This window comes from Bufo gargarizans, chromosome 9 (assembly GCF_014858855.1).
Source record: "Bufo gargarizans isolate SCDJY-AF-19 chromosome 9, ASM1485885v1, whole genome shotgun sequence".
Taxonomy (NCBI): Eukaryota; Metazoa; Chordata; class Amphibia; order Anura; family Bufonidae; genus Bufo; species Bufo gargarizans.
The window spans coordinates 84,736,533-84,761,361 of NC_058088.1; the positions used below are offsets into that span (position 1 = coordinate 84,736,533).

Below are 24,829 nucleotides of genomic sequence, written 5' to 3' on the forward strand. Positions count from 1 at the left end.
TGCCTGATGAGAATGATGCCTTGCACAAAAGAGCTCTCAGAAGACCTACGATTAAGATTTGTTCACTTGCATAAAGCTGGAAAGGGTTATAAAAGTATCTCCAAAAGCCTTGCTGTTCATCAGTCCACATTAAGACAAATGGTCTATAAATGGAGAAAGTTCAGCACTGCTGCTACTCTCCCTAGGAGAGGCCGTCCTGTAAAGATGACTGCAAGAGCACAGGGCAGACTGCTCAATGAGGTGAAGAAGAATCCTAGAGTGTCAGCTAAAGACTTACAAAAGTCTCTGGCATATGCTAACATCCCTGTTAACGATTCTATGATACGTAGAACACTAAACAAGAATGGATTTATGGGAGGATACCACAGAGGAAGCCACTGTTGTCCAAAAAAACATTGCTGCACGTTTACAGTTTGCACAAGAGCACCTGGATGTTCCACAGCAATACTGGCAAAATATTCTGCGGACAGATGAAACCAAAGTTGAGTTGTTTGGAAGAAACACACAACACTATGTGTGGAGAAAAAGAGGCACAGCACACTAACATCAAAACCTCATCCCAACTGTGAAGTATGGTGGTGGGGGCATCATGGTTGGGGGCTGCTTTGCTGCATCAGGGCTTGGACGGATTGCTATCATCGAAGGAAAAAAAAAATTGCCAAGTTTATCAAGACATTTTGCAGGAGAACTTAAGGCCATCTGCCCACCAGCTGAAGCTCAACAGAAGATGGTTCTCGCAACAGGACAACGACCCAAAGCATAGAAGTAAATCAACAACAGAATGGCTTAAACAGAAGAAAATACACCTTCTGGAGTGGCCCAGTCAGAGTCCTGACCTCAACCTGATTGAGATGCTGTGGCATGACCTCAAGAAAGCGATTCACACCAGACAGCCCAAGAATATTGCTGAACTGAAACAGTTCTGTAAAGAGGAATGGTCAATAATTACATCCGACCGTTGTGCACGTCTGATCTGCAACTACAGGAAACGTTTGGTTGAAGTTATTGCTGCCAAATGAGGTTCAACCAGTTATTAAATCCAAGGGTTCACATACTTTTTCCACCTGCACTGTGAATGTTTACATGGTGTGTTCAATAAAAACATGGTAACATTTAATTCTGTGTGTTATTAGTTTAAGCAGCCTGTGATTGTCTATTGTTGTGACTTAGATGAAGATCAGATCACATTTTATGACCAATTTGTGCAGAAATCCATATCATTCCAAAGGGTTCACATACTTTTTCTTGCAACTGTAAGTGAGGAAAACAAATAAACTACATATGGATATTTCAAGATTTATTCCCAATAACCAGCCCATGTAGGTAAAAGATCTATATGCAATTGTACAACAGATCTGTCGAGGATAGCTGATCCATATCACAGTAAATGAGCACAATAGTATGCCCTGTTACATACTGGTATATGGAGAACAGTATGTTTTACAGCTAGAGGTACACTTTATATTACCTCTGGTTTTACTGGCAGCCAGTGAGCAGGTCATAGGCGGTTCTATGACAATATACAATCTGCCTGCTACATGCCGATGGTACGCAGCTTACAGAGTAGAACCCACAGCAGGTGAGGGTTTAGTTCAGAGTACCGGTGGCGCTCCTATTTCCATTATTAATAATATACCTACCGTTAATTACAACCCATTTTATGCAAAGCACCTTAAACCTGAAGCTACTCCTCTGGCTTTACGTCTTACGGGCTGTAAACCCACAGAGAACACCTCACTGCTCACTAGCCCGGCCAGACTGGTTTTCTTCCGTCAGTGTCATTTCACTGAAAAATCCTAAAAGATTAACCCCTTCTATCCCTGGCCATTTCCGTTTTCTGCATTTTCATTTTTGAATCCCTGCCTTCCTAAAGCCATAACTATTTTTATTTTATTTTTTCATTTTTCCGTTCACATCGATGACTGAGGGCTTGTTTATTGCGGGAAAAGTTGTATTTTCTAATGCAATCCTTTATTATTCTATACAATGTAGTGGGAAGCTGAAAAAAAATATTCCAAATGGGATGAAATTGAAAAAACACAAATAAAAAAATAATTCCTCCACAATTTTATGGGTTTTGTTTCTACAATGTTCTCTGTGCGGAAAAACTGACACATGATCTTCATTTTCCAGGTCAGTACAATTACAGCGATACCCCATTGATGTAGTTTTTCTTGTGTTTTAATACTTTAAAAATAAAAAAAAGTTCTCTACAAAGCTCTGTTATTTATACCATTTTGGGGTGGGTGACTTTTTGGTCACTCATTTTTTAAACATTTTTTTTGGGGGGGAGGGGTAGTAAAGAAAAAAGAAAATGATGTATCGGCCAATTTGATCTTTTTATTTTTATCTTTTTCAGTTACGCGATTCACCACATTGGATTCATGTTTTATACAACGGTATTTTTGAATCTGCACTTTATAGAATTTTTTTTGCGATAAAATAACTGACTCCAGATATTAGCTGCAGATCTATTGGAAATGCAAATTTTTGTTCACTAGGTGGTGTTTTTCGTCATTCTGGCTTCTTTTCAATAATGCAGCATGGTGAAGCTCTTGATGTTTTTTATTATTTTTTTTTCAGGCATTTTAAAATATCCTTCTCTATAGGGGAAAAAAAAAAACAAAAAAAAAAAAAAAAACGTTGGTGGTCAAACACAAGGCCGGCTCATTTCATTGAGAAACTGCTGCACACCTGGAGGCTGGTTGTGCCTCGTTTAGGCCTCATGCACGTGTGCTGGCCTGGTCTGTGCTGTGGACCGCAAATTGCGGTCCGCAACGCACGGGCACCGACCCTGTGCTCGCTGTCTGTGGATGCGGACCCATTCACTTGAATGGGGTCCGCAATCCACACCACAACAAGCACTACTTTTTTGCGGGTGCAGAGGCACGGACAGAAAACTGTCCAGCTTCCGATCTGTGCCTCGGTTCCTCACCGCATTGCCTGAATTGCGGACCCATTCTAGTACGGTCGTGTCTATGAGCGCTTACAGCTATGCTCAAGTGAATGAGGTTGGATGTAATGCAATTTAAAGAGGTTGTGCCATCTCAAATATTGGTAGCATATCGTTAACGGATGCCGCAGACAGATGCTATACAGTGGCATCTGTTCAGCATTTCCCAACGTGTACATTAAAGGGATGGCAAAAACATGATGTGAGCCCACCCTTAGACACTAAGGCCACCTGCACATGTTGTGGAATATGCGTGTTTTTTCCATGCGAATCCCAGTGTGTAAACCGCAGCATAGTAAAGCAAAGTGTATGAGATTACCCAAATCTTATGTACACTTTGCGCAAGTTTCCATGCGGAAATTGACCTGCATTGCGGATTTCCTAATTCTCTAACTTTGTGTTTTGGTGCAGATACGCTGCAGAAACGCACATGGATCTTATGCGTGTTCACCCGCAACTCGTGCGCAGGTGGCCTACAGGGGGAATTCATCATGTCCTTTATGAAGACTAAGTCACAACTTTAGGTGCCTTTGGTGTTTAGGTGTTTTATTTGTGGAAAATGTTGTGATTTTTGGCAATTTTCCACCAATCGACCCACTTCACTGAAAAGTAAGTGCGGTTTCGCAGAGGGGGCCAAAAACTGGTGTTAATTGCAGCTAAAATCTACAGCAGCTTCTAGCACAAGGGGGCTTAGAGATATGTCCAATTTATTATGCCTCTCGCTCTAGCACAGGGGCTAAAGACTGGTATATCAAATATCCACTTTGATAAATTAACCCCTAGAGGTTCATGGAGGCGCCCTCCAGTTCTATGGGTGTGCATCGTTACCGTAACTATGCAAAAGGATGCCTGTCATCTTGCAGTGACACACGGTGATGGGCAGACACCACCCTCCTCTGCCGGTCACAGAGAGATTTCATTTTATTAAAGGAAGACTTTTACACAAAAACAAATAGGTCTTCGGATTTAGAAAATGACACATTGTAACACAAAAAATAAAAAACACCATATCCTTTGCATTTTCTCCAAATGACTTCCGCCATACCTGTCAGCTAGGACCAGTTCTTCTCAATCTATAATAACAAAACTACCGCGATGAAGCGGTTAATCTGTGACAAGCCCTAGAGCCATCCATGTCAAATGTGAGAAATATGATGTGACACCGCCGAGAGCACAAATGTAAAAAAACACACAACTGAATAATGCAACAGAAATGGTCTGCATTGCATCATCTTTGCTTGTCTGCCTATAATAACTCACCCGAAATTCTTAAAAATATGTTTACCACAAAAAGATGATGTAAATAATGGGTCATTTTCTGATGACGCATTCCCTTTGAAGGAACCTGCCACCGTGAAAAAGCAGTGCATCTGAAGGCTGCACGTTAGAGCAGGAGGAGCTGAGCAGATAGTTATACAGCTATCGGTGTATGCACGCTCTCACAGAAATGGACGCCCACATGACTCCTTAGCTCAGAACGAGCAAATATTTAGATAAAATAATTGCACGTTTTATTGAATATTTTCCCACGCAACCATTTATCAACCTGCTCAGCTCCTCCTGCTCTCTAACATGCTGCCTGCAGCTCAGACATCACGTCCAACGCAACAGGTTCCCTTTGAAACCAGATGTTATTTCCTTCCTTTAAATAAGTGTTATATTCAGGGCGGTTTGGGAACTTAAAGTGGCCCTAAAAACACAAACCTAAAAGTGGCCCTATGTTGTAGAAGTGTCTAAATTGACAGGAGGAGGACAAAGTAGGAGGGGTCAGCAATACCATATACTGCCCCAAAGGCTGTCCCTCTGTGGTGGCCATCAGTAGCTGCCATTTTCTGTTCTCCTCCTCCTCCAGTTGTCTCCGATTAAGACATATAGCGAAGCTTAGGAGGTGATCTGCCGGCCACAAGAGTTGAATTCAGAAGGGCACATGCGGTCATTGGCTGGGTACATGAGCACTTGATTCTCAAAGCGTTAATTACCGCTGAGAGCTCTTTATGTACCTGGCCAGCAGCAGGGCCTCGGCCCACTGGAAAATTTCCCTGTAAGGTCTATAGCCAATCGGCCCCTGGATATATTTGACCCTAAAAGGTCACACTGCAGTGTCGAGGTGCCTTTAGGCTAGGGCTACAGGCACGCGGGGTTCCCCATGTCTTCCAAGAGGAGCTTCCGCAGTAAAATGACTTAACAGGAAGCCTGTCAAAATTCCATAGAATGCAATAGTATTCTATTCCAGTCTATGGTACATATGATCATAAAATCACATATTCAAGATCCCTAAGGGGACTAAGATTACAGTAAAAAGAAAATTTTTAAAAACACACCAATATTAAAAATGAAAAATCACCTAATCTTTTTTCCAATTTTACATATAAAAATATACAATAAAAATCATAAACCTAAGGCCTTATGCACATGACCGTATGTGTTTTTAGATCCGCAAACCACGGATACCGGCTATGTGCATGCCACCATTTTCTTTCTCCCTTCTGCAGAAATGTCCTAGCCCTGTCCACAAAAACAACATATAAACCAGAAATATAAAAGTTAAGGCTGTTGGAAAACCAGGAAGAAAAAAAAAAAACTAAAGCAGAAACGAAAATGGTCTGGTCCAGAAAGTAACTTCTTGCCATAGTGTTTTTGGCCTACATACACACTCTACAACGCCATAAAAAATATGTCTGTTCTCACAGAAATGCTGTGTGTAAAACTAGCCTAAGGTCAATGCACACAACCGATGCGGTCTGTGCTTGACTTGGGTCCATGGTCCACATTCTGAAGATACATTGCAGAACGGACATACGGATGCGAAAAGCATAAGGATGATCCACGTGCTTTCCGCATACGTATACGTATGTCCATTCCACAAAATGGTAGAATAGGCCCCATACTTGTGAGAGGTACATAGAGTAAGCACAACATTAGCAGCCAACTTCAGGAAAGGTGGGTATCTAGAATGCATGTGCCCTGACAGTCACCATCGCAGTGACAAAACGTGTTGCCAATAAACCCTTCGAGCACATACCTGGTCACCTGGATCTCTGTCTATACTAACTACCCGGCAAGAGCTCCTCTACAGTTATCCCGATGATAGGTCATCAATATTAAGCCACTGTAACACCAAAAGACCCTGGGTTCTCATAACTACAGGGCCTTCTAAAAAAATTAGCATATTTTGATAAAGTTCATTATTTTCTGTAATGTACTGATAAACATTAGACTTTCATATATTTTAGATTCATTACACACAACTGAAGTAGTTCAAGCCTTTTATTGTTTTAATATTGATGATTTTGGCATACAGCTCATGAAAACTCAAAATTCCTATCTAAAAAAATTAGCATATCATGAAAAGGTTCTCTAAACAAGCTATTAACCTAATCATCTGAATCAACTAATTAACTTTAAACACCTGCAAAAGATTCCTGAGGCTTTTAAAAACTCCCAGCCTGGTTCATTACTCAAAACCGCAATCATGGGTAAGACTGCCGACCTGACTGCTGTCCAGAAGGCCATCATTGACAAACTCAAGCAAGAGGGTAAGACACAGAAAGAAATTTCTGAACGAATAGGCTGTTCCCAGAGTGCTGTATCAAGGCACCTCAGTGGGAAGTCTGTGGGAAGGAAAAAGTGTGGCAGAAAACGCTGCACAACGAGAAGAGGTGACCGGACCCTGAGGAAGATTGTGGAGAAGGACCGATTCCAGACCTTGGGGGACCTGCGGAAGCAGTGGACTGAGTCTGGAGTAGAAACATCCAGAGCCACCGTGTACAGGCGTGTGCAGGAAATGGGCTACAGGTGCCGCATTCCCCAGGTCAAGCCACTTTTGAACCAGAAACAGCGGCAGAAGCGCCTGACCTGGGCTACAGAGAAGCAGCACTGGACTGCTGCATGTCATTCGGAAATCAAGGTGCCAGAGTCTGGAGGAAGACTGGGGAGAGGGAAATGCCAAAATGCCTGAAGTCCATTGTCAAGTACCCACAGTCAGTGATGGTCTGGGGTGCCATGTCAGCTGCTGGTGTTGGTCCACTGTGTTTTATCAAGGGCAGGGTCAATGCAGCCAGCTATCAGGAGATTTTGGAGCACTTCATGCTTCCATCTGCTGAAAAGCTTTATGGAGATGAAGATTTCATTTTTCAGCACGACCTGGCACCTGCTCACAGCGCCAACACCACTGGTAAATGGTTTACTGACCATGGTATTACTGTGCTCAATTGGCCTGCCAACTCTCCTGACCTGAACCCCATAGAGAATCTGTGGGATATTGGGAAGAGAAAAATGAGAGACGCAAGACCCAACACTCTGGATGAGCTTAAGGCCGCTATCGAAGCATCCTGGGCCTCCATAACACCTCAGCAGTGCCTCAGGCTGATTGCCTCCATGCCACGCCGCATTGAAGCAGTCATTTCTGCAAAAGGATTCCCGACCAAGTATTGAGTGCATAACTGAACATAATTATTTGAAGGTTGACTTTTTTTGTATTAAAAACACTTTTCTTTTATTGGTCAGATGAAATATGCTAATTTTTTTAGATATGAAATTTGGGTTTTTATGAGCTGTATGCCAAAATCATCAATATTAAAACAATAAAAGGCTTGAACTACTTCAGTTGTGTGTAATGAATCTAAAATATATGAAAGTCTAATGTTTATCAGTACATTACAGAAAATAATGAACTTTATCACAATATGCTAATTTTTTTAGAAGGACCTGTATAAGAACTATATAATTACTAGAATTGATGCAAACCCTGGAGGTCAAGTTGTACATTGCTGGCCGTCTGTCAAATGTTTTCCATGTAGACATCAGCCTTCTGCCATTTTGGGAGCTTTCTGAAAAAGGTGAAGATAAGGCTTCGTTCACATCACCGTTCAGCCTTTCCGTTCGCCTGCTCAGTTTAGGAAAGGACGGAGTCAGCATATTACTGAGCCGAACGGAACCTAAGGACCCAATAGACTATAATGGGGTTCGTTATGTTTTTTTAAGTGGAGACAAAAGTCCTGCATGCACTACTTTTGTCTCCACTCCAAAATGATCTTCTGAGCGGAAACCTAACGGACCCCATTATAGTTTATTGGGTCCTTAGGTTCCGTTCGGCTCAGTTATGTGCCGAATCCGTCCTTTCCGTTCTCCTGCTCCTAAATGGAGCAGGAGAATGGAAAGGCTGAACGGTGATGTGAACGAAGCCTAAAAGGTGTGGTCCCATTGTCACTAATCTCTGGATTCAGACCTAGATACATACCACCTCTGTATTAAAGTTCATTAACTCATACATCAATCAGTAATTATTTCAGCATTCTGTGTCTACAGCTTTCAGTACTGCCCACAACAGCTGGAGGACTCGCTATGACCATGACTTGCTGCGCAAAAAAAAAAAAAAAAAAAAACTAATTTCACATTCCGCTTGCATACAAGAAGGCGGCTATAATTGTCTGTTTAAGCCAATTTGTCAAACAATTTCGATCAAATTGAATTTTATCTCCAAGCAATCCCTGTGGAAGAAAATTAATAGCTATGAGCAATTCATGGGTAAAGCCACATGAAAAGGCCATGAGACAGAATGACGATCATCATGAGATACATAAGCTACTCAGTATCTGTAGGATATCTACAGCACACGCTATCACAAAAATGGGTCTGAGATGAAAAGCTACTAATGACATATACTAGCGGGATATTTAGGGTCTTAAGAAATCTAATTATCGGCACATGACTTTATTGGTGCTGGCTTTACTTTTCTCCCATCTCTTGAAATGTATTCAAGGAAATCATAAATTTTAGTACCAGTCATAAGGAGTCCTAGAAGCCAACTTGTTAAGGAATGCAAAACAATTTTCAGAATTTCATTTAAATATTTTCTAACATATCTTATTAGAAAAAACTGCCTCTCTCTCTACTTATCAGACACTTCTTCCCCTGCCTCCTGCACTGATCATCTCTCTCAATGCAAAGCTAAAATTTGTCTTAGACGGATTATCAGCTCACTGATACATCAGGTTACATGCTGCTCACAGAAGTCTATGAGGGGGGAAGCTACAGAGTCAGAACGAAGCAGAGACACTGGGAGGCTGCTGCTGGCTCCAGTAAGTATTTTACTGTCTTAATCCAGTGCTGGATTCACAGTTACATTGCTAGGGGAGCAGAATCTGCTCATTTCGGTGAGCTGTGCATGGGAGAAATCATAGCACGTAGTCTCTGCTCCCTTTGGAGATGTGCTCAGCAAAAGCGAACAATAAGGTATGGAGACTGAAGATGGGATTACTAGTGAACGGGACATATAAAAAAGTCATATGATGGTCAGATATACACAGACACCAATGAACACTGTAGTTTTTTGCTACGTAACACATTCTTTCCCCCCTCAAAAGTGGGGGTAAAATGGCAGTGCTTATTATGAAACTAATACTAATGAGCGCCTTCATTATGGAAGCACTCAGTTAGTACACAGTAGGACTAGGGAGCGGGGAATATAGCGCTCCTGGTGCTGGCTTCACTCATCACTCCCTGGTCTGCTGCCAACGCTGTGCTGTACTTTGACTGCGTACAGCATAAGGACGTAGTGTACGCGCTATGAACTGATGCTGTGCGATGTCAGGTCACATTTTTAAACGGATACCATCTAACGGATACGTTAATAAACGGATTAAAAATGTCAGTTGAAGTCCGTTCAGTTACTCCGATAACTGATCCGTTTTTTTCCTTTTTTTTTTTTTCAGTTGTCCCTCCCCTATCTGCATGCTATATAAAAATGGTGCTATATTGCCCAAAATATTTGCCCCCAGTAGCCAAATAACATGTCCCAGTAGCGTAATAGCATCTCACAAAAGACTAATCACATCCCCCATGTGCCTAATAGCATCCACAGTTTCAAGATATTAGCCCCCAATAGCCAAATAGCATGCCCCAGTAGATGATTGAAGTAAATACTTTTCAATTGCATCAATTCATACCCTTTTCTTGGGACTTTCTCCAACTTGCACATCAGCCTTCAGAAATGGTGAGGAGTAGCGCTCACGTGACTGTCACATGACACTCCCTTGTTTTCCTGTCTTCGTTTGTAAGTTCCTGTTTGTTCTGCGCATGTTCAGAAACAAAAAAAACGTACTATAGGAACGCTATGTCCGCAAAATAAAAATGTAACAATCCGTTTCTCATTTACTACAATGAACGTGAATGGACGCTCCGTCAAGAATCCGCTTTTCTGAACGTAGAAAAAAATCCTGCAAGCAGGATTTTGTTTTCCGTCTGAAAAAACGTATTCCGAACGTATTACCAACTAACGGAGTCAAACGTATGCATACATACGTCAATTAGTTTCTATGGGAGGTTGAACGGATACGTTTTTAGATTTTTTTTTCTACTTCCGGACGGACTACAGGAACGGAGAGCTTGAACGCAGATGTGAACATAGCCTTATGCTGAAGTTTTCACCAGTTTATAATCATCATGTTTCATTTATGTTTTTCTAGCCAAATCAATCTGCACAGTTCTAACCCAATCCGATTTTGCCAGATTAATAATGGCTGCACAATTTTGCAGGTAAAAAGCATTTTTACCCCCCAAAATCTAGAAGCCGCTATATAACCAATGTGAAAACCATGCTAATTTGGTGTAAAACAGCAGTATTTGCCACTCTGTTGGTGCATCTTGGCAGCTTCAGGTGAAGACACTCTACAAGAAGAGTTTATAGGGCGAGAGACAAACCCTAACCCAGTTTTCATTTGACCAGAGTTTCACTTCAAATTTAAAGATGAACCGAGTTGTGGACAGAGCTGTGTAGTTTTAGTGTCGAAACTTGTGAAAACAGCAGATGGGTGGTGGAGCCAGGATTCGGACCCCCACCAGCCTAATAGTAATAACTTCTCCTAAGGATGGTCATTGGATAGTACAAGTTGTCCGAAAAAAAAGAAAAAAAAAAGAAAAAAAAAGCCCTTGTATTGCTATGTGAACAGAAAAAAAAAAAAAGTTAAAGGTTTTTGGAAGGTGTAGAGTTAAAAAAAAAAAAAAAAAGGAAAATGGCAGCATTGACAAAGGGTTAAACAGATTGGTCATAAGTAACCAGAAATGCTGGGTGTTGGTGTCAAGTTTTTTTTTATCACTCTTTTAAATAAGGAGGCCCTGAGGCTCCAGGTCAAGGATCCATAATGGGAGGACCCTGTGGCAGGTCACTGATCAATGTGGCAGATGTTATGGTTTTACAGCCAGTTAAGATGTGATCATCCCAGTGCCTTTGTCTTTTTTCAGCCAGACTTTATCTTTGGATCTGGCTCATTACACCCCGATATTAAAAAGCAGAGGGTGCTGTCTGGTTGTGAGAATAGCTCAGTGAGACCAGTACTTCAGATTTTTTATTTTTTTTTTAGAGAAAGAAAGTAACATTTCTATAAAAACACCGATTCATGTCAAAAAGAATTTTAAAAACAACCTAAAAAGGCAAAACATCAAGCAATAGGTGAAAAAAAAAAACGTTCCAGTCATTTCTGCAGCCAAACTTGATACCAAGTGTGTGGATACAATGCCCACTGGAACAGCATCGGGCAACAATCCCGACTGGGTTCTTCGTATCATGTTCAACGTCCTCTTTCCTTCCACAGTCAGCAAAACAGTAGTTAGTAATGTAAGTGAATGTAAGTGCGGTGCAACACATATGCCAGAATACTGACTGTGTGACTTCTGCAATAACGTAGCCCTACTCACAGTGTTGGTCAGCTTGTCACAGTGTAGAAACCAGCCTAGAAGATCATGTTGCCGGGCAGCAGTACAGAAACCACCTCCTATTGTTTTCAATGGAACACAGAGCTTCTTCCACGGTTCATCGCTGTAAATACGTCAAGAAAGGACATGGCCCTTCTTGGCGCGATCATAAAATATATAGTTTCATACCAAAAGAAGGCAGTTTCAGGACACTCATCCAGTGGTTTTTTGGTCCAGAATTGGCACCTAAGGCTACTTTCACACTTGCGTTTAGGTGCGGATCCGTCTGATATCTGCACAGACGGATCCGCACCTATAATGCAAACGCTTAGATCCGTTCAGAATGGATCCGTTTGCATTACCATGAACAAAAAATAAATAAAAATAATATATATAGTTTTTTGTTTTTTTTTCATGGTAATGCAAACTGACCAGTTTTGACTTTACATTGAAAGTCAATGGGGGACGGATCCGTTTGAAAATTGAGCTATATAGTGTCAAATTCAAACGGATCCGTCCCCACTGACTTCCATTGTAAGTCTGGACGGATCCGTTTGCCTCCGCACGGCCAGGCGGACACCCGAACGCTGCAAGCAGCGTTCAGGTGTCCGCCTGCTGAGCGGAGCGGAGGCTGAACGCCGCCAGACTGATGCATTCTGAGCGGATCCGCATCCACTCAGAATGCATTAGGGCTGGACGGATCCGTTCGGGGCCGCTTGTGAGAGCCTTCAAACGGAACTCACAAGCAGAACCCCGAACGCAAGTGTGAAAGTAGCCTAATTCAGCCTACAACAAACACAATGTGAATTTCGCATAATGGAAAGTATTTCTCTTCTTCTCCGTTTTGGCCCACACATATTGATACAAAATGCTGACCAAATACGCAAATGTGAATGATGTCTAATGAAGATTTTTACCGATTTCAATAATTTTCTATAATTTGGGATACATTATGATCATCCTCATTTCTGCATGTGAGGGTCCGCCAACCCAGGTGTATTTTAACATCTGTATTCCGGCCACAGCACAGACCCCTGTGGTGCTATTTTGAAGCTAATGTCAGGTCAGGAGTGGCTTGTAATGGGAGGGGAATTATAAGAAAAATTTAGTTTTTTTTTTTATCCGGTCAACATTTAAAGGGCACATGTGAAAACCACCATAAAAGAAGTATAGTAGAAAGAGGAGTTTTAAGAGAATAATATTTTTTTTATGGGTAATACACATATTTACAAAAAAAAAAAAAAAGAAGGGCAGTAGAATGGATATCTAGCTATCAATCCCACTCAGACCCCCAGTGATCACGGAAATAGAGTTGCCAAAGTGCCTTATGAGAATGTAGTGGTGGTACGAATGCAAAACCACTGGTCCATTCATTGAGATGGGGCTCTCAAGAACAGCACCTGGTGTATCTCAAGAAGCCTCATAGAAGTGATGGTCATGCACGTGCATTACCACTACATTCTCATAGGGGGTCACACATGTGCACCATAACTACCTTCTCATAGGGGGTCATGCACGTGCACCACCACTACATTCTCATAGGGGGTCACACATGTGCACCATAACTACTTTCTCATAGGGGGTCATGCATGTGCATTACCACTACATTCTCATAGGGGGTCACACATGTGTACCATAACTACTTTCTCATAGGGGGTCATGCATGTGCATTACCACTACATTCTCATAGGGGACTTCAAAACCTCTATTTTTCTGATCACTTGGGTCCCAACAGATGTACCCCAGGCAATCAGATAGTTATCCCCTACCCTGTGTCCTGTGATCCTATAGAGAGGAATGAGAAGTTGGACTTACAGTATACAGGGAGACCATCATCGATGAATTATTAGGATGAGAGAGAAGAGCATAGATGTGGATAGCTTCGGAGAGAAATGGGCAATTGTACTGTATGCAGCAATTGTGCCATAAACAACGGTGTTAATTAACACTTTCCCCAAATGCAGCAAGAGAATACGCTGCTACAGAAAAGAAAGAAAAAAGAAGAAAATGGAGACGTCAAGGACATGGATTACCGTGAATTGTGAAGGGCTACAGAAGAGTGTCATCCATCTATAAAGCCGCCTTTGCTATACAGAAGAACACACAATGAAGAGATGTAACGCCGCTCCTGAAGAAGACCATGACTCTAATGTACTCTACTTTGACGTTTAATCAAACCTGTTTGCCAAGCAGTTTAGAAACATTATTCCAGTGGTTGCAAATAAAATCTGTTGTAGATATAAATGTATCTATGCCCGGCTGAAATAATGACCACAGAATCAGGTGGGTTGCAAACAGGTATTCTATATTACTATGGTGTTTCCTCCTGATCTAAAGCAGGATCAGGGACAGCTAGAGACCTTCCAATGCGAAGACACTACTACAACTTCATAGATGCCTTGCCTTTGCAGTAGGACAAATAGGTAAGAGGGACAATGGAGTTAAAGGTAACATGTCAGGAGTTTTGACCATGCTAAACTGCTGACAGCACTAGGTGAGACTAATAACCTTTATTCGACCAGATTCTACTCCTGCAAGCACCGAGGAGGTGGCACTTCACTGCAGGGGGCTCTCTACTCTGAGTGGCAGCTGTAGTGGTCTCCTGGTTGGATGCTACAGCTGTCACTCACAGCAGAGGGGAGGAGCTATGAGGCAGCTCAATGAAGAAAGCACTAGATAGTGAAGCTCAGTCTTCAGGACACTTGCAGGAGCAAAATCTGGCAGAATAGCAGTTCATATTCACACTACTCCTAATAATAAGCCCCACAAAAGGTATGTTTGTCTTGCTCTCCCCCTGCCTAGTGCTGTCAGCAGTTTAGCATTGTCAAAGTTGCTCACAGATTCCCTTTAACTGTTGCCTCACTTGAATTTGTATGGTTTTGAATGGCGTAAGGCAACACTGAAACATTGTTGTTGAAAAAAGCCTTTACTTTTAGCATTGTTTGCCCATTGACACTTGGCAGAAATATACTGGACCTTACAATGGCCAATGTGAACCATTCACAAGGACACCGACCTGACAGCCCTCCTTGCTAAAGAAGAAAACCTTTGCATGTCTGCAGGCAGATAATGCAAGTCAGGGGCTATTCCCGGCAAACAAAGCAAGCACTGGTTTCTGGATCTCTGCACTATATGGAGCTAGTAGGGGCTGGGCTAAGCTGGCACTGTGGCTGGCTGCCTGTGATAAATACAGCCTGGCATCCAGACACTGCAGCTCCAACCAAGATTAGCTGCAGGCGCAGAACAGGTCAGAAATATCACTTCGGAAAACGTTGTTTAGCTGCCCTTTCCTAGAAGAAGCAAAACGCTTCCTTACTGTCTGGTACAGCCCTAAAGGAAGCTAGATCAGGGGTTTCATCCATCTCAGGGTACTTTCACACTAGCGGTTTTGTTTTCCGGTGTTGAGTTCCATCACAGGAGCTCAATACCGGAAAAAAAACTGATCAGTTTTATCCTAATGCATTCTGAATGGAGACCATTCCGTTCAGGATCCATCAGTTCAGTCCCGCTTACGTTTTTTTGGGGACAAAGAAAATAACGCAGCATGCTGCAGTTTTCTCTCCGGCCAAAAATCCTGAACACTTGCCGGATCCGGCATTAATTTATATTGAAGTGTATTAAGTGTTCTGGCAAAACGGATCCAGCTTTCTGGTCTGCGCATGCGCAGACCTCTAAAAATGCCCAAAAAATATAAATATATCGGATTTGTTTTTCTGGATGAACCGGAGAGATGGATACGGTATTTCAATGCATTTGTCAGACGGATCCGTTTGCGTCCGAACTGCCGGATCTGCCTGCCGGAATCCTCTGCCGCAAGTGTGAATGTACCCACAAGGGTTAATTATAGTCCATCACATACATATTTCTGTTATCCTATACATAAGAGCAAAGCACTAAAACACATCACTCGTAAAATGCTAATTTACGCGTCAATATAGTGACTTTCCCGGGAAACACAAGGTAGTCATCATGATGCGCTGACTAACAGAGGGCAGATTTATATCTGCAGTGACACCGTTCCTTTCTTCTGTTTATCCTGTATTCGGCTCTATTCACACTAGAGCAATGGTTTCTGTTCACAATAGGTCACAATTTGATCAGTTATAGCTGCCATGTATCGACTTATAATTGTGGACCTTTAGGAATCCAGTATTTTTTTATGTTATTGGTGCTGCAGAATATGTTATTCTTGCCATCAAAAATACCGGCACCTCGATGGGATGGTGAATAATTTCAGTGTGAACGACGCCATTGCGCGTGATGCTCCTCAACTGAATTGTTCATTTAAGGCTACTTTCACACTGGCGTTTCTGGGTCCGCTTGTGAGATCCGTTTCAGGGCTCTTACAAGTGGCCAAAAACGGATCAGTTCAGCCCCAAAGCATTCTGAATAGATAAGGATCTGTTCTGAATGCATCAATTTGGCTGCGTTTGGTCTCCGTTGCGTTTGTTAGACGGTCACTAAAAGGCAGCTTGCAGCGTTTTGGTGACCGTCTGACTATACGGAGCCTAACGGATCCGTCTAGACTTACAATGTAAGTCAATGGGGACGGATCCGTTTTTCACTGACAATTGAAAAAGATTCCGTCCCCCATTGACTTTCAATGTAAGTCAAGACGGATCCGTTTTGACTTAGACTTTTTTTGAATGAATAATGCAAACGGATCCGTTATTAACGGATGCAAGCGTTTGCATTATCCGTGCGGATCAGTCTGTACAGATACAAGACGGATCCGCCCAAAACGGGAGTGTGAAAGTAGCCTAAAGGGGTTCCGTGGGCTTTTTACAAAACCCATCCTTTCTTCTGCCCTGTGGAAGAAAGAAAGTTTACTTACCCCTCCGTCTCTGCTGCACTCACGCATGCTGCGGACTCCGCTGCTCGGGTTTCAGCCAGATGTGTGCCCTTTGGCTCCTGTTCATGCAGCTGCACAGGAAGAGGACACACACAGGGTCGGGACCCAAGCAGTCTTGTGCGAGTGCAGCGGAGACGGCAGCATCGGTGGCAAGAGTATTAACCATGGGGCAGAAGAAAAGATGGGGTTTGTAAAAAGTCCAGAGAACCCCTTAAAACAAGACCCGTCACAATTCTATCCTGATAAACCGTGGCGGGCACAGGTCCTCTCTAGAAAAGCCCAGTAGCACATGTGGTACAATGCACTGTGAGGACATCAGTAGTTTTCCGCAGCACAAAAAAAGCTAAATTTCTAGTTTTAATAATCCCATCTCAATTCTCCAGAACCATCTGATCGTAGTGAGGGATCGCCTTTCCATCGCCCCATCCGTATTTTTTCCATGCAGAAGGTCACTCCGATTACTATACAACAGCTTTCGGGTTTCCGAGGATCCATAGGGATCCCAGGGATTGGAGCAACACCGATACCATCTTAGGGTACTTTCACACTAGAGTTATTAGAATCCGGCAGGCCGTATACAAACGGATAGCCTTTCTTTCCGGATCAGTCTCATCCGGAATAACGGATCCGGTATTTCAATTTTTTCAAAGTTAAAAGAGAAAGTAGCTCTTCCTCTATCCCGGCACATGCGCAGACCAGAAAACCAGATCAGCGATGCAGCAATTTCCGGAACACTTGGTACCGGATTCGGCATTAATACATCTCTATGGAAATTAATGCCGGATCCGGCAAGTGCGGTATTGTGTCCGTGTCCGGTCAAATACCGTATAAGGGACGGAACGGAGGACATCCTGATGCATACTGAACGGATTGCTTTCCATTCAGAATGCATTAGGACAAAACTGATGTGTTTTTTTTCCGGTATGGATTTCAATACCGGAAAAGAATAACGCTAGCGTTAAAGTACCCCAAGTGATATGCCATCCATTAACATGGTGGGAATTCCTTCAGTTACAAGGAGGAAGCCGAGCAGGTCAAACCCTGGGAGCCAGGTAAGGTTCAAAATCCTGATTTCTCCCACTTATGGTTATCAGTTTATTTAACCTTTAAGGAACTGTATTATATAGTGTCCGAGCTTTCCCAGTTTACTCCAGTATTGAGGTCACTGGCATCAAATGAATTAAAGATGAATTACCATTAGAAAGTTTTCATAATACAGCATATCGAGATTTTATAAAATGAAATCAGCAATCATCATAATGATAATAAACCTAGTTTAGCTCATCCATATTTGGTGGAAAGTTGAGTACCTGTAGTCTGTAGTGGTAGATCTGACTATCCACCAAAGGGTGGGACTTATTAGGGTACAGCTACACGGCTACATGTGTTGCGTGACTTCAATGCAACATGCTGCGACGCTGTTTGAGGAGGGTGCAACACTATGGCCTCCTCACAGCGCCATACATTGTACAGTGGCTGTGCTTGGAATTGCAGCAGAGGCCCCTGCATTTGAAGGGTACTCAGGTGGACTTGGGCCATGAGACAAATAAACGTGACGCCATTGACCAAGGAAGAGGTCGCTGTTGCTACAGCGGGAGTGTCGGGTGTCAGCCCCACACCAATCGGATATTGAACACCTATCCTGAGAATAGGTCATCAATATATGAGACCCAGAAAAACCCTTTTAATTAGTATCCATAAAATGTACATCACATAGGGTTATATCACAGTCTGTGACCCCCTACGGAGAGCGCCTGTAATATTTGTAAGTTACCATTCTCCACTAATCCAATGTGACCACACGTGGATGGGTTTTGTCAAATCTCATACACTTGGCTGGTACCATAATACGTTGAGGATTTGCCCCATGTAAATTCACAGCTTGAAATCTACAGGGTTTCATTTACCGTGGGCATGCCCTAAGGCCTCATTCACAAGGAAGTTTTCAGAACCTTTGCAGTCTATAGCGCTATTCAAATTAACTTTTTATGGCCAGTGTATAGTGGCTGTCAAAAAAATAGGACATGTGCTCTTTTTGGCCAGACGGATCCCATCAAAATCAACATGCCCAGGACATTATGAAAAAAATATAAAATAAAATAAAAAATACCACAGGTGTGTGTGGGAACACTTGCTCCATATTGGAAGTAGCAGGACCTGACGCTCCCAGCATTGTGATCAGGTCCTGCTGTCTCCAGTGCAGAGAATGTGTTCCCAGCATGCCAGAGGCGAGAGGAGTACTGTATTTTATTTCGTTTGGAATTATCTTGTGTTGGGGGCCCTATATAATATATATATATATAATGGAAAAAATTGGACAGCACTCCAGACGGTATCTTCGGTAAAGCAGATAAAGTTTAATCACCCATGTGGTGGCAGCAAAAAAGCAACGTTTCGGCTCTACATGAGCCTTTCTCAAGCTTGAGAAAGGCTCATGTAGAGCCGAAACGTTGCTTTTTTGCTGCCACCACATGGGTGATTAAACTTTATCTGCTTTACCGAAGATACCGTCTGGAGTGCTGTCCAATTTTTTCCATTGTCTATTGTGGGTAAGCTCCAGTTGCCATCCTTGGACTCTGCACCCAATTTTTCCATAGGTGGTGCTGCCGGTAGATTTTTATACATATATATATATATATATATATATATATATATATATATATATATATATATATATATATATATATATATATATATATATATATATATATATATATATATATATATATAAGAGCCGCTAAGGTGGCATTTACTATGCAGGGGGCACTAAGGGGACCATTTAAATACTGGAGCACTATGGGGGCTTTTATATGTGCTTGGGGCATTATGGTGACCATTATATATACTGAGGGCACTGTGAACAGACGCACGGAAGCAAACAGCACACCGTGTGCTGTGTGCATCTTTTGCAGCCTTATTGAAATGAAAGTTTCCGCATTTTTTTGCGGATTGGTTGCGGACACTTTAATTTCAATGAGGCTGCAAAAGATGCACACAACACACAGTGTGCCATTTGCTTCCGTGCGTCTGTTCACAGTGCCCTCAGTATATATAATGGTCACCATAATGCCCCAAGCACATATAAAAGCCCCCATAGTGCTCCGGTATCTGTGATAGCCCCCATAGTGCCCCAGTATTTAAATAGTCCCCATAGTGCCCCCTGCGTAGTAAATGCCACCTTAACGGCCCCGATATATATATCAGGGACCCCCAACACAAGATAATTCCAAACAAACTAAATAAAATACAGTACTGAAGATATGGTCGTGTGAATGGTCCCTAACCGTTTCGTTAGTCTGCAGCACCACCCCAGGGGACTTGTAGCATTACACATTTTCCATGCAAATGTATGTGTTGTCTGTGTAATGCAGGATGGGACGGGTCCTCCAGAGCAGTGTTTCCCAACCAGTGTGCCTCCAGCTGTTGCAAAACTACAACTCCCAGCATGCCCGCAAAGCCAAAGGCTATCCAGGCATGCTGGGAGTTGTAGTTTTGCAACAGCTGGAGGCACACTGGTTGGGAAACACTGCTCCAGAGCAATAGACACTCTTTATAATCACTCTCTACTCTGGCCAAAAGGTGAGGATCCTGGTCGGAGGTATCTTTTTATGAACAGAGAATTCACAGGCCATATAACAAAGCCTTTCTAAACTGTAACCCCTTTAAGGAGGTTGTTCCATGCATATTATCATCAAAGATGGGAAGGGGGGGCTCTCTATTGGGAACATCCTGTAGGAGCCAGATCTGCAAGACGCTAAAAAGTAGACTGTGGTCATCCATGTATTACATGGACTGCCATTCAAGAAAAGCCTGGCCGACTTGGGAGCTGGACTCACAGCTGATTGTTGCCTATAAAGGGGCCGCCTATGATAAAATGATAAGGGCATGGGCCCTTTTTTAAATGAAAAAGAAGAATTTTTTGTACTATCAAAATGCGATTCCATCTATATTCCTCATGTATTGATTAGTGAAATCTCAGAACTATTTATGGCCTCTCTGGATACATAACAGCTCCTGAAATGCAAAATACATCCAACCAAATATATCATCGCTTGGCACCGAGCATCTGCAGTATTTGTATGCATGAAGGAAGGTCCCACAGATTAAACAGGCACATTTGGCAGAATTGTCCCAAGGACAACAATAGTCACTGCTGAGATCTTTTGAGTCGGCAGGTTGATGACAGAGAGGAGGCCGAGTGTGTATAATGACAGCCCCAGCACTAGAGCAGGGAGCAGGGCTCGGACAAAGGCTAATATGCATATGGGGCCTATTACTGAGCTTCCCAGTCACAAGAGCAGGTGTCTTCACGGGGAGCACAAAAGGGGTAGAGGATAATATATGCAAAGGGGATTTATTGCCCTCACCAGCAGCATACAGCAGATGGCACCGACTGCAAGCTCTTTGGACAGTGAACCCCCCCTCTTTCCGTTTCTTTCTATCCCAATATTTCTAGGAACCACATAGCAATTATCAGTGAGGGTGAGGGGCCTTTAATAAGTTTACCATTCAAAGAAACCATAAATGAACCTCAGTCTGGATCTTCTGACCTTCATTATAGCGACACTCGAATGCAGGGCGCCGTCATACATCAAACAGCGTGTAAATATTAATAGCCACAAACATTCACAGTCAGATCTCCAGCTACACCGCCATACGTCTCCCAAGGTATACACAGACCCCACTTCTAAGATATACAAAGCCCCATCCCTCCAGACGTAAGAGGTGCACAAATCCAGAAATCTACAAACCCTGCTCTCTACAAATGCAGATGTAAAACACAATGTACTATATTATAGACAGAAACATATATACCTCTACTACACAGACGGTAGATCAGATAGACGGATATGAGACATATCAGATAGACAGATATCAGATAGACAGATATCAGATAGACAGATATCAGATAGACAGATATCAGATAGACAGATATCAGATAGACAGATATCAGATAGACAGATATCAGATAGACAGATATCAGATAGACAGATATCAGATAGACAGATATCAGATAGACAGATATCAGATAGACAGATATCAGATAGACAGATATAGACCTGCATCCATCTATGTCACATGTAACATCCATATAACCAACAGAAAGGCAGTATAATCATTCCTCCAGCCATAACATACCAAGCGTGGGCTAAAATCCTATATTCTAATGAAATGTCACTGCCACAAACCATCAGTCCTGCAGGCTGCGCTAGAATTGGGAGAGACCAGCACAGGCCATTGCTAGCAGGGCTGAACATAAGGCAGCATGGAAGATGGCATTACCTGGCACACGCCCTGGCATGCTGTATCCTCTACGCCTTCTTGATACAAGGGAAGCCCTGGATTAGTCCATCTGCAGAAATGCTGCCATCCTTCCTCCAGCTCCTGACCTCCAGTGCTCACATTAGTGGCTTGGATGCTTCAGCTGCCTCCTCGCTGTTCCCTAGCCCATGATGTCACCGTGCTCCTGCATCCCTGATTGGCCGGCAGGAGGCTGATAATACTACTACTAATAGCACGGGGAGGGCCGGGATAGGCAAATCTTTTGTTTCGAAGCAGGAAGTGCACAGAAACCTTTCAGAGCCAGAGAGGGAGGGAGCTTAAAAAATGTGATGCTTTCACAGCCATCAGAGGTGCAATGCCACCGACACAGCCCCTGTGCAGCACACACCTGGCCGCGGCTCAGCCTGGAGGCCCATACCGCAAACGTGTAGGATTATAGAGGACACCTATGTGACGGTTTCCATTTTCATACAGTAATGTACAGTATATTCCAGCATCTAAGCACATGTTCACACTAGCAATTCATTGCTGTTAAAGGGAACCTGTCATATTGAACATGGTGTCTGAGCTGCAGGAGGAGCTGAGCAGACTGATATGTAGTTTTATTGGAAATATTTAGTATAACTTATTTTTGTTATTTATTCATATTTCTGCTCCTTCTGGACTTTGAAGTCAAGGAGCCGGTCCTATCAGTGACTGACAGCCTTCCCTCTATGACTGTGTATACAGAGAGCTGTCAATCACTGATACCCTTCAAAGCCCAGCACGAACAGGAATGTAAATGAATGAAACACAAGGTACGACCATATCCGTTTTGTGGATCTGCAGAATATGGATGCGGTTTGTGTGCATACCACACTTTTCGCAGGACCCACTGAAAAAATGCCTAATCTTGGCCGCAAAACAGACAAGAATAGGACATGTTATATCATTCGCAGCTCGGCCGCATCTCCAGATTTGCGGACCCATTGAAGTGAATGGGTCCGCATCCGTGATGCGGAATGCACACAGAACGGTGCCCGTGTATTGTGGATCCACACATGAGGTCCGCAATATGGCAACGGGCATCAACACGAGCCCTTACATTGATATTTTTTTTTCCAACAAAACTATACATCAATCTGCTCAGCTGCTCCTGCTCTATAATAAGTTGCCTTCATATTTTCATAGTGACAGGAGCAGAAAAAAAAGAAATCAACAGAAGTGCTGGATTTGGCACATAACTGAACCAAACCGGGCAGACCCCAATGACTGTAGTGGGATCGGTACAGTTTCCCCTCTGGAGCTTCTTTAGGAGGAAAAATGCATGCAGGACTTTGGTGGCAGAATCTGGGGTGAGGACCCCGAACTGATCCTCCGAAGCAAATGTGAACACACCCTGAAACTGTACATTTTACATGGTTTTCTATGACACTCTCAGGCCCTGTTCACATTGCCATATGCTTCTTGTGTATACATAAACCATATCCATAGGGCTCACCATACAGATGCCAAGACTGCCCTTTTTTAGATTATGCTATTCTATGCCAAGGTATCCAGTGAAAAAAGCATATAGCGGACAGTAAAGTAAATGTCAGCGTATGGGCGACATATGCCAGAAAGGTCAAACATGATGCAAACTGATTTTTGTATTGTATATCCTGATTACTGCGTGAAGGCAGGGGTTAATATCATGGAAATCATTCGGGAATTTAAATGGGTATTCCATGACATTATCCTCTATCCCAGTGTTTCCCAACCAGTGTGCCTCCAGCTGTTGCAAAACTACAACTCCCAGCATGCCCGCACAGCCAAAGGCTGTCCAGGCATGCTGGGAGTTGTAGTTTTGCAACAGCTGGAGGCACACTGGTTGGGAAACACTGCTCTATCCACAGTATTACAGCTGACCCCAGCAGTTCTAATATCCCCATTACACCCATACCGCTGTCAGTGACCACACAGTACCCCAATAGTGCTACCACAACTGCTCACAGTCTTACCATACACCTTACCGTGCCTCATGGTACCCTGCCTCCACATGTTACAGCATCCCATTAATAACAACCACCAGCTATGTGGCTCCCATAGCACCCTCAAAGTGCAAATAGTGTTTCCTTGATAGTGAGAAACTCAAGACCACAGCAGAATGTAATGGCAAGCATTGCAGGAAATTTACATTTCATGATTTCACAGTTTTCTAAACTTTTTTTTTTGCCTTATTATAGATATTGTTACTGTTTCCTGTATATGATTATTTGGGCAGCTATGTTGCCAAAGCAGTTATTAACAGCATATGGACATAGCCACAAGAGAGACTGTTCTAGACATGTTATGTGACCTGTGCAGAGGTCATTGTGCAGGGAGGGGGAGTAGGTAAGTTGTGACCATCACCTCCTATGTAAAGCCCCCTTTACAACCCCCTTTTATATTTCTATTGTTCTGTTCCATTAGAGGAGCAGAACTATGAAAATAATGGAAATGCAGAGTCCGCACCTAACTGAGACAGAGTAAGGCTACTTTCACATTAGCGTTCGGGGCTCCGCTTGCGAGTTCTGTTTAAAGGCTCTCACAAGTGGCCCCGAACGGATCCGTCCAGCCCTAATGCATTCTGAGTGGATGCGGATCCGCTCAGAATGCCTCAGTCTGGCAGCGTTCAGCCTCCGCTCCGCTCAGCAGGTGGACACTTGAACGCTGCTTGCAGCGTTCAGGTGTCCGCATGGCCGTGCGGAGGCAAACGGATCCGTCCAGACTTACAATGTAAGTCAATGGGGACGGATCCGTTTGAATATGACCCACTATGGCTCAATTTTCAAACGGATCCGTCCCCCATTGACTTTCAATGTAAAGTCTGGACGGATCCGTCTGATGCTACTTTGACACTTAGAAATTTTTCAACAATATAATGCAGACGGATCCGTTCTGAACGGATCCCATAGTCTGCATTATATGAGCGGATCAGTCTCAGACGGATCCGCTCTAAACGCAAGTGTGAAAGTAGCCTAAGCTTGGGAATTCGTTTTTTTACCTTTTCTTTGGTCTTTTTAATGGAATCTGCAATAGAACCCCCAAAT

General features: G+C 43.0%; 1 protein-coding gene across 2 annotated transcripts in view; it reads right to left on the reverse strand.

Moving 5' to 3' along the window:
- The window catches only part of PAK3 (p21 (RAC1) activated kinase 3), a 181,718-nt gene that overhangs the window by 70,625 nt on the left and 86,264 nt on the right, over positions 1-24,829 (reverse strand). The window contains exon 1 of one of the 2 annotated variants that reach the window (XM_044268878.1): positions 21,780-21,925. The exons of the other annotated variant lie outside the window; for it this stretch is intronic. The gene's annotated coding sequence lies outside the window, so the exon portion shown is untranslated. Of the gene's footprint in view, positions 1-21,779; positions 21,926-24,829 lie in introns of those variants that run through there. 2 annotated transcript variants of the gene reach the window in all.